General features: G+C 33.0%; 1 non-coding gene across 1 annotated transcript; it reads right to left on the bottom strand.

Moving 5' to 3' along the window:
- Positions 1–300: 300 nt before the first annotated feature.
- Positions 301–405, bottom strand: LOC115935717 (small nucleolar RNA U13). The gene has a single exon (XR_004071335.3). It is a non-coding gene; the product is annotated as a small nucleolar RNA U13 (small nucleolar RNA).
- Between the last annotated feature and the right edge of the window lie 10,525 nt (positions 406–10,930).

Here is a 10,930-nt window from a genome sequence, read left to right as displayed (position 1 = left end):
TTTTCTGGCATGAACATTTTCCTTTCACATTTTCATAGTTTGTAGACAATTTTAATGGGAATTTTGGAAGCAGGATTAAGGACCTTCTTGTAAGCCCATGAATCTAATCTTATGCTTTTGATTTATATTTGAGCCATATCCATTTATATTTTGCGAACAATAAATGAAAAATGAAAAATACTTGAAATCATAGTGTTTTGTTAGCTAGAAAGACACATTGTGTCTTAGCTGAACCTGAGAAAAATATCTTTCTAAGCTACTTATTCTTTATGGTATAAGTTGCTTCTGTATACATTTTTTTTTCATGTTCGGTAATGTGCTGATGTTATAACAAGGTTTGAGGAAGGTACATTTCACACAGGAGTGTGAAAACCCAATCATCATGCTTATGAACTGCAAAAGGATTCCCTATACATTTTCAACTAAATATAGATGATTGATAGATGGATAGATAGATAGATAGAGACAAAATTGCAGTTATTTTATTTATGTGGCATAGGATTTAAGATAAAATGGAAAACACCATATGAACAAAAGGAAGAAATTATCTGAAATTATAACTAAAGGAAAAATGAAACAAAGATTTTTGAGAACATGGGATACATTTTCTGGGGTATAGCTAAGTTCACATACTTTAGAATATAGAGGGCACCCCTATAGTAACTTCTTTATAACTATATAAGATTTTGGAATCCTATTAATCATTTCTTTCAGCCATCTTCCATTCCTTATCATCCCCCTGACTCTCTCCTCAATAGCTTTAAGAGAGAAAGATACTGGTAAAGGATGAGATATAGTATTGGGGAAGATTGAAACTCAAAGCTCTGTTCAGACAGAATAGAAACCAGAAGAAAAATGATGTTATCTTCTGAGTCCTGGTTTTGGTTGCCTCCAATCGTTTTTCCTTTGTCTAATATGTCTCACTTTTGTACTTAAAAAAAGAACTATTAATCGAATCACATTACACCTCAACATTATTTTGTCCCTTTTGGCCATCTTTAAATAATTATACAAATTGTATGTGATATTTACCTGGTCGTGAAATCTAATAGAGGTTCTCAAACATTTGTCTAATTTTTTCTCATTGAATTGTATTACATTCTAACTTGGAAAATGATTATTCAAGTGATACTTTTTAAAAAGAGGATTATTTCAAAATATAATATTTACTTAGGGTCTACCTTTATGGTGATTTTATTTCCTTGTTATTTAATGAATTGGTTAAAATACTTCAGGAATTATCTTTTCGTATGATACCACTGTTTTAAATTTCATCTTCTGGAGATGAAATATTTAAAAGTTTAACATTACCAAAGTAAACTAATCTTTGCAATGACTTTTTTCGTGATATTTAACAAAGTGTAGACTACAAGCCACAATGTATCTGATTTGTAAGTGGCCATGACAATAGTGGTTACTTACTTCCTTCAGGCACTATTTCTGTTTTTGCTTGCTCCAAAAGGAGGTATTCTCTTTGGCTCTTCTCTGTACAATGCCACAGATCTATTGGCTAAGGAGAACCATGTGTTAAGTATTTTTGAATTTTACAAATGAGTTTTTGTCATTGACTATGGGGAAAAACAACTACTTCTTTCTCTTCTTGCTGTCTTCTCTTCCTGCTCCTCCTCCTTTCTCCTCTTTCCTCCTCCTCTTCCCCTTCCTTCTTCTTTTGTTTGTGTTGTTATTAGTTTGTTTCTTACTGTGGGGATCAATGAACTCTGGGGATCAGCTTACTGAATTGAATAGCTCTACTGCAGCATTTAGAGCAAGCTGTGGCGGGGCCTGTAAGAACAGCCAATTACTGATTTGGTACCCAGTTAAAGAATACATTTCCTAGCATCCCATTTGAATAGATGTGGGCATATGACTAGATTTTTGTCCAATAGAAAATAAGCAGTATTTAGGTGAACAAATTTCACAGTCTTGCCCTGAACTAGATGTGTGCTTCCCTGCCTATCATCCTCTTTCCTGTTGATAGGAATGTGGATAGAATAGTGGGAAATGGAATATTTTTTTTTTCCAGGAAATAGTTCAGGAAAGCAGAGAAACAAACCAAAATAATTCTGGTTTTAAAAAGCCAGAATACTCAAATGTTGGCTTTTATCATCTCAAGCAGTATAATATTGGAAAAGTCTCTGAAGTTCTCTGAACTTCAGTTTTCTCATTTTAAAAACATGGATAATATTATTGTGAGAATCAAATGAGGTTGTTTTTGTTATAAGAATTATTATATTGTAAGAATAAAATGAGATAATGTGTGCAAGGTACCTAGGACAGTATACAACTACAAAAAATGTTATTTCTCTTCCCTATTCTTTTCTATTTAACTCTAAGTTTATATTCTATATAGCTATTTTTTAATTATTTTTCAGTAGATGTGTGAAGCATATTAATTAATTACAAAAGTGTAATCTCTTCTATCTAATCTACTGTTGATTCTGTCCAGTGTATTTTTTTAATCATCTACCCCATCTTAGTTTTCATGAAGAAGACTGATTGATATATATCATATATCTCTACTTAATATTTTGAACATGTGTAATTCAACTATAATAACTTCATTAATATCTTCTGATAATTCTAACATCTATATTAGTTTAACTTAACTGTATATTTTTCTCTTCATTATAGGGCGTATATTCTTGCTTCTTGAAAACTTAATAATTTTTATTAAATGCCAAACATGGTAAATTTTACCTATGGGAGTTCTGGACATTTTTGTGAATCTATAAATATTCTTGAGTTGTGTTCATTGGATGTGGATAGGTAACTTAGAAATGATTTAATTCTCTCACATCTTGTTTTCAAGATGTGTTAGGTGGGACTGGAGCGGTGCCCATTCCAGGGATAATTATTCTCCACTACTAGGCAAGATTCTTCTATGTATTCTACTCAGTGCTCCTTAAGTCATAAAGTTTTCCAGTCTGGTTGATGCAAACAGGACTATTTCTGGCCCTAGGTGAGTTCTATGTCCTGTTCACTTGCAATCCTTTGAACTGTTTTTTCCCTGGGCATGAGGTAGCCCCTTCACATGCTTGTGTTGAGCAGTACTCCATTGAATACTAGAAAGGCGCCCCCTGAGATATCCAAAATTCTCTCTGTGTGAGGTGCTCTCATCTCCAGTACTTTCTCCTATGAACACTCAACTCCTTGATCTGTCTCAGCTCCAGCTCCTCAATTCATGGGCCATCAGATTCCACCTGTGTTCCCCCTCTTTCTGTCACAGCAAGGAGACCCTCAGGGTAAGGTAGAGCACTCCTAGCATCACTTGACTTCTCTCCTGTCTTTTGAAGATTACTGTTCTTTGTTGTTTGATGTTCAGCGTCCTGAAAACTGTTGCTTCATATATATTATCTTTTTTTTATTATTTTAGGTGGGAGGGGAAATGAGTTAACTGTTACTTTATCTTGACAAGAAATAAAATTTAGGAGCAGGAAATTTGGTAAGCTAAAATATTTTAAGAACTTTCTATGCTTAATCCTGATTAATCTTTAAAAGTTTCTTGATTAAATATTATTCATTCCTCCATGTTACACATCAAGAGGCTGAGAATTATTTTGAGGTTAAGTTACACAGACCAGGAGCCCAGACTGTCTGAGCAAAAGTGTATTTGTTTAACCTCATGTTATTTTACTAAAGAAATACACATGATCTTAGACCCACATGTAGTCTAAAGAAAGAAGCAAGACACATAAAGTAACAGTTAAAATGTATTGCAAAAAAAAAAAAAAAAAAAAGAACTATGATGGAAGACTGTAAAAAAAACTTAAGAGAACACAGAAAAAGAAGCTAACAACTTTTAGTTTGTTATTGAATAAATAATGAACTATTTAAAGAATAAGTTATTTGTAAATGCATGGAAACTGTATTTTGTATAATAAATGTTTTCATACAGTCTGAAAGGTAGTTTCCCAGTTACCTGTTGCTGCATAAGAAACTAACTCAAAATTTATTGGCTTAAAAAAAATCTTATTATGCTCACAGTCTGGGCATTAGAGATTTAGATAGGATTGGACTGGGAGAATATTCTATTTCATGAGGCATCAACATGGATCAATCAGTGGTATTCAGTTCTTAACTAAGACTAGCCTGAGGGTCAAAAAGGGCAGCCCTCATATACTTTGTGTTTTGGCAAAGACTATGGGAAGGCTGAGCTCATCTGGGTTTTTTTCTTCTCCATGTGGTTTCAGGGTCTCTCCACATGGCCATTTACAAGCAGGAATGCATGGTTGTTTCAAGTATGAGCATTTAAAGTAGTAAAGCAGATATTCCTAAGAAAAGACACTTCACATTTAATTCCTTAGCCAAACAATGGTAGGAAAAAAATGTCGGTGATCTCTTTTATGTACATTGGTGTCCCAGGAATAAATAAAGGTGGCAAAAGCTAAATTCTCAGAATCATCTATGGTTGCAAATATAGATCCCCAAAATAATAGGATCCCCTTATAAATACATAAGACTACACTTTTCTAACTAAAAAAAAAAATGCTTTCTATTAACTATTCTAACTATGTGCTAAGGAAAGCACTAACAATTCATATTTCTGATGCATAATACAACCATGAAAATACAACAAATTAGAAATTATTAGTTTTACAGTACAGTGTCTTTTAAGGATAAATGTGATAAACTCTCCAGTCCTTAAATCTTTTAAGATGTTACAAAGCATAACACCATCACTTTATGTAAATAATACATATAATTAAAAATAGTCCTTATCAATAATAAAATCTTAGTTCAAAACTTTTAAAATCATATGCAGATGAAGCCTTCAAAGTGGAGGGCTAATTTCTATGAAAAAGAAACACAAAAAGAGGATGCTAAATTTTGGATCATTGTTTACAACTAGAAACAGTATGTAAAGATGTTAATATAATCACAGTTTTACTGCCTATTTTGATCTTTATCCCTTTCAATATGTTTCTTTCTTTACTTGAATTTTAACATGTGTAATTGTAGAGGCATTTATAGATTTGTTCCCATTGGAATAAATATTAAACTCTCTTTTCTATAATAGTTCTTTGCTCATGTCCATAAAGTGTTGTATTAATAGATTAGTAAATTGTATCTGAGAGTGAAATTTAAAAGGAAGAGTAAAATGCACACACATGCACACACACACAAACATACACAGCCCTTCCCCACAATTGTGAGTAGAAGATTGTAGAAAAAAAAGAAGTAACAAATATAGTTCTCCTGAGGTCTATACTAGGGCCAATCTCATTTAGCTTCTGTATAAATGACCTTGAAATAAGAGTAAACTCTCAACCATACCTTGGTTTGAAAACAGTAGACAGACCGAAGTATGGGATAAAGCTACAGGGAAATCTTAATAGAATATAGCCGTGACCGGGAATGTTACAAATGAAATTTAATGTTATACAGTCTTATTTTCACATTACATGGGAAAATGCCAGAATCATGGTAGAGGGAAAGCAGAATAGCTTATACAATTTAAAGCTGGAAATAAAGGCACTTTTTAAGTATTTACAATTTTTAATTTATAAAGGTATTTTTAAAAGGTATTTATAATTTTCCAAAATGCTGCAAATCCTGTGAATGTGTGTATTTTGAAAGTTTGCATGTAGATTCTAAGAAAATGAAGTAAACATATAGGTGCTAACTACTAAAATTTATAACCCTGTACATGAATTAAAAACTTGGAGTCATGATAATCATTTATGAATACTTCTCAGTATAGGGAGTTTGTTTCTGTTTCTCTCATTTTTATCTATACAGTAAAACTCATAGTACAGAGTGACAATAAAAAGTGAGAATGTGTATGAGATGTTAAAATCTTACTTATAAGTGAAATAAGATGTTGAACTACATGATCTAAAGATCAGTGAATGAGCAATTATTTTTCTCCTTTCAGCCAGTACCTTTTAAAATTCTGCTGCCTTTGTTCCTTTAATAGTTGTGATAGTTCGCTTTTCATACTGAAGAAAACACTCTTTCTTGTAGACCAATCCTTGGTAGAGAACTGTTCAATTGGTGGATGACATTAAATTTCTTGCTCTTAAATTTTTATTGCTACTGTTAAGTTTTGTAAGCTTATATAATAATAACTCACATTCATTCTACCTTCCAAATTTGAACTCATTAGTCAATAAATACCTCCTTTCTTCATGTATATTTAAAATATTTTTTGTTAATATGTGAGAAAGTAACCATATTAACAAGTCAGCCTTTATCCATTTAAGGATAAAATCAGAGAAGAGGTAGAAGTAGGGTGAAAAGAGGTCAGAATACCTAGGATTATTTTCCTTACCTCAGGCTCCAAATCAGGCTAAGAAATTAAATGGATGAGAGATAGATACCATCATAGCGATGCTGGAAAAGTCTAGATATAATTGTCTTTCCTTTTGAAAACACACACAGATACAATTTCCCCTAAGGAACTTAGTCTTAGAACTTCAGAACAAGGTCAAGTCCCTAAGCTTTGAAAATGACTTCTTGTACCAATACATGAAGAGCTTGGGTGACTAATTCATGCTGCAACTGCACAGCTTTACAAGTACGTGTATGAAAGTTGAGTAAACACAGTAACCTTAGTTCTTTTCATGACTGTCTTTAGCTTATGAGCTTGGGCTCTGGAGTCAAAAGCCTTGAGAGTCGAGGTTTGACTCTGGTCCCGATGTATGACCTTGAGGAAATTATTTAACATCACTCTTCTCTGGTTTCCTTATCTTTGCCGCTAGCTCATAGCGTTGTTGTGATGGTTGCCAAGCATAATTCATGTAAGAAAGATAGCACAGTGGCTGGAATATAGTAAGTATTCATTAAATATTAGATATTGAGAATGTCTTGTTGATATGATAATTATGCCTTTCCATCCTTTATATGTTTATAAAACATCAGAAATGGCAGGACCTGCTAAAGATGATAAAGATGATGATGATGATGATGATGATGATGATGATGATGATGATGATGATGGTGGTGATGACGGAGATGAAAAGGAGTAATTTCTCACAAGTGATTTTGCTCTAAAGATATGGCTAATTATTACAACTTTTGTATGAACTTTGTATTGTGACATTTATAGGGAAACTTAGGTGATGATAATGATGATGATTATAATGATAATGATGATATTAATGTAATGGCTTCCCTCAAATACAGCTTGTCTTCTTTTAATCTAAGTATGCATATGTTTTAGAATCATTAACAGCTTTTTCAAATATAAAAATCAGGGAATCAACAACTACTCACCAAATGTTTAATATTTGCTAAGCACTGTGGAAGACCAACAGGATCTTGCAATATTTTGAAGAAAATAAGCTCCTTGTGCCTAAGAAATTTATCAAACTCACCATTCACTCAGTTCAGGGCCTGTGCTTAGCAAAGCAGTACTTATGTGTTTCAGATTAAATCGATAGTATATAAAAATAATAATTACAAACAGTACAGATGGAGAATTAGCTGTACCATAAATTATCTATTAAATTACTATAATCCATCCAGAAAAGATGAGGATTTTAGAAGGTACCCAGATATTTAAAACATAATCTCTTAGATGGTTCACAGTCCTGTAATTGCCTAACATAGACACCTATTCCTAATGTATTTTAACTTTATGCGTGCCATGGATCCTTCCCCTGGGAAAACTACTAAACTGAAAATTCCATATTGTGAAGCAAAACAGCAGAGAAAAATAATTTTTATGGGAAAAAGAAGTGTTGTGATTAAATAAATTTGAGGAACACTAGGATAAACAAAATTATATGCATTTCACTTCTGCAAGACTTTTCAGGGTATCAAATATAATAATGAGAATTGTCAGCTTTTAAAAAAAGTATTCTAATGTGCTATCCTTAACCTGAAGTAGCTCAGTAGACAGACGTCCTAAGAACCTCAGTTCTATGTGGGAAACACTTAACTATGCAAAGTATATGTGTACCACATATTCAAATATACCAGAATAGTTCTCAATTCATATAGTTCTGCCTTGCAGGGGCATTTTAGAAATTTTAGAGGGTATTTTTACCTTTTAGAGTAGTCAATGTTTAACATATTTCAGTGTATACTATTTTATTTTATATCATGAATTGTTTTCTTTGTTTTTTCTTTATGCTTGAATTAAGGCATTACATTGCTTATTTTTAAATGTTATTTTTAAAATATATTATATTATCTATGAATTTTATTTCATTACACATGTCAAAAAATATTTATTATAGCAAAGGGACATTGAATCTTAAAGTTTTAACCACTACTCTGAAATTACTATCTCAACTTAAAAAAGTAACATTTATTTTAGATTATTACTACTAACAATAGTTTTCTCCTGTGTCATTAAAAGCTCCGTGTACTAGAAGAAGGAAGAGATAAAGTGAAGACAGATAATGTGCTGTGGCTTTCTGGAATACCATCAACATACTTTTTTTTCCTTGTTTGATTGAAGTACATTACATTTACCTAAATCATCCAGGGGCAACTCCTCCTGAGCAAATGACCACCATTGGGCAGGAAAATTCCAAGGTATACCTTTATTTAAGCCTAGATTCTAACTGGAAGCTCAGAACCTATCGTTTAGAAAGCGTTGGTCTCCTAGCAAACAATCTACCTATTTACTTAGCAATTTTGAGCTGTGAGTGTTTCAATTACTTCCCTGGCCATTGTTTTTAAATTAGAGAAATTGTCAGCCTAAGCAAGGAAAAGTACACTTTTACTTAATTGATAAAAAGGTTAGTTTAATCCTTACTCTGAACTGGAACTTTATGGACCTTATGCCAATGACAGAATACTCACAGCAGCCATTAAAATTTGTTTTTTTTCAGAATTTTTATTTTACTTCATGATGTCAGCCCTCTTTGTGTGCATTTCTAATTCAGGCTAGGGCATCTGGATCTCACTGTGACCTGAAAGATGTTTTTGATAATTTTGAATTGGTTATCAAAATTTAAATATCTAAAGATTTCCTATTAATATACGATTGTATAACTTCTCTTGAAAAGTCAGGCTATCTGGCCTCAGTGGTTATACATTTTCATATGGGAATAATCAGTTGGAACTAAAGAGTAGCTAGCCCTTTCAAGAAGATATATTTTATCCATTCACTATAGTCACTGCTATTCCCTCATGTCTGCTTTACTTACTGTCTGTGTTAGACAATTTTTCTCTTGCTACTGAACGGAAAAATAAAGAGATTGCATGTTTCATGAAATATTACCATATGTATTTACTATTCAAGGAGTATCTCTGCCTAAAGAAAACTATCGAGATCCTGTATTAGAGCAAAACTTGTTTATATCACCTGCCTGACTCGAAAGTTATTTGAGTTACAACAGTTGACCTAGGGGACTAGATTCAGCAATCAAGATGCAATGAATCCTCCTCCTTCTTCTGCCACCTTCATAAAATTCTATCAGTCCTTTGTATTTGTATCTTTGACTAAGCACTAATTTAAGGTTTGCTTAAGGTTGACTGCCTACCTACTACCTAATAATTTAAGGTTTGCTTTTGCCAAGAAAAAAAGTTGGACTTTGAAGTATGGTAATAAGGGAAGTGTAAAATTGAAGCTATTCTTCGGTAAGATTGTTTTTGTAAACAGAATATCAGCTTGAAACAGATTGCCTTCAAGGATTTGCACAAATGCAGATGAAGGCAATTGTAAAAATAATTTAATAATTCAACAATAATTACAGTGCCATTTAATGCAAAGGATGTTATACTAAGTGACAAAATTATCTCCTTAATCAAACTCTAGAAAGACTTCTCTAAGTCCTTTCTCAATTTGGGCCCATCAGTGGGCATGTCCTCAAGAACCCAGTTTTAGCAACAATTAAATCAAGTCAGTTTAATCATCATTTCCCACCGAATATCCAATCACTGTCAATATCTTGTCAAATTCCTATCTCCAACCACCCCCCCAAGTGATATCTTGAAGGTATTTAAAACAATACTTTAGATAACATACAAATGATAAAAAATCAAAACGGCCTTTTTACTGATATGGAGAAACTTTTAGTGGTCTGGATAGAAGATCATAACAGCCACAGTATGCTCCTAAGCCAGAGTCTTATCTAGAGCAAGGCCCTAGCTCTCTTCAATTCTGTGAAGGCTGAGGAAGGTGAGGAAGCTGCAGAAGAAAAGTTTGAAGCTTGCAGAGGTTAGTTTATTAGGTTTATGGAAAGAAGCCATCTTCATAACATAAAAGTGCTAGGCGAAGCAGCAAGTGCTCATGTAGAAGCTGTAGTAAGTTATCCAGAAGATTTAGCTAAGATTATCGATGATGACGGCCATACTATAAAATAGATTTTCACTGTAGATAAACACCTCTCTATTGGAAGAAGACTTTCCTATCTAGAGAGAAGTCAATGCCAGTCTTCAAAATTTAAAAAACAGCCTCACTCTCTTGTTAGGGGTTCATGCGCTAGTAGCTTTAAGTTGAAGCCAGTGCTCACTTGCCATTCCAAAAATCATAAGGCCTTTAAGAATTATGCTAAATCTACTCAACCTGTCCTCTAGAAATGGAACAAAAAAGCCTGGATGACAGCATGTCTATTTACAGCATGGTTTACTGAATATTTTAAATCCACTGTTGAAACCTACTACCCCTCCTAAAAAAAAGATTCCTTTGAAAATATTAATGCTCACTGACAATGCACCAGGTCACCCAAGAGCTGTGATGAAAATGAACAAGGAAATTAATGTTGTTTTCATGCCTGCTAACACAATCTCCATTTTACAGCCCATGAATTGAGGAGTAATTTTGACTTTCAAGTCTTATTATTTAAGAAATACATTTTGTAAGACTATAGCTGACATAGAGAGTGATTCTTATGATGGATCTGGGCAAAGTAAATTGAAAACCTCTGGAATGATTTACCATTTTAGATGCCATTTAAATACATTTGTGATTCACGGGAAGAGGTCAAAATATCAACATTAACAGGAGTTTGGAAGAAATTGATTCTAAGCTTCA

The sequence above is a fragment of the Gorilla gorilla genome, chromosome 7, assembly GCF_029281585.2.
Source record: "Gorilla gorilla gorilla isolate KB3781 chromosome 7, NHGRI_mGorGor1-v2.1_pri, whole genome shotgun sequence".
In the NCBI taxonomy this organism is placed as follows: Eukaryota; Metazoa; Chordata; class Mammalia; order Primates; family Hominidae; genus Gorilla; species Gorilla gorilla.
The sequence above is the reverse complement of the archived record's forward strand: the minus strand, read 5'-3'. Positions and strand labels throughout refer to the sequence as shown.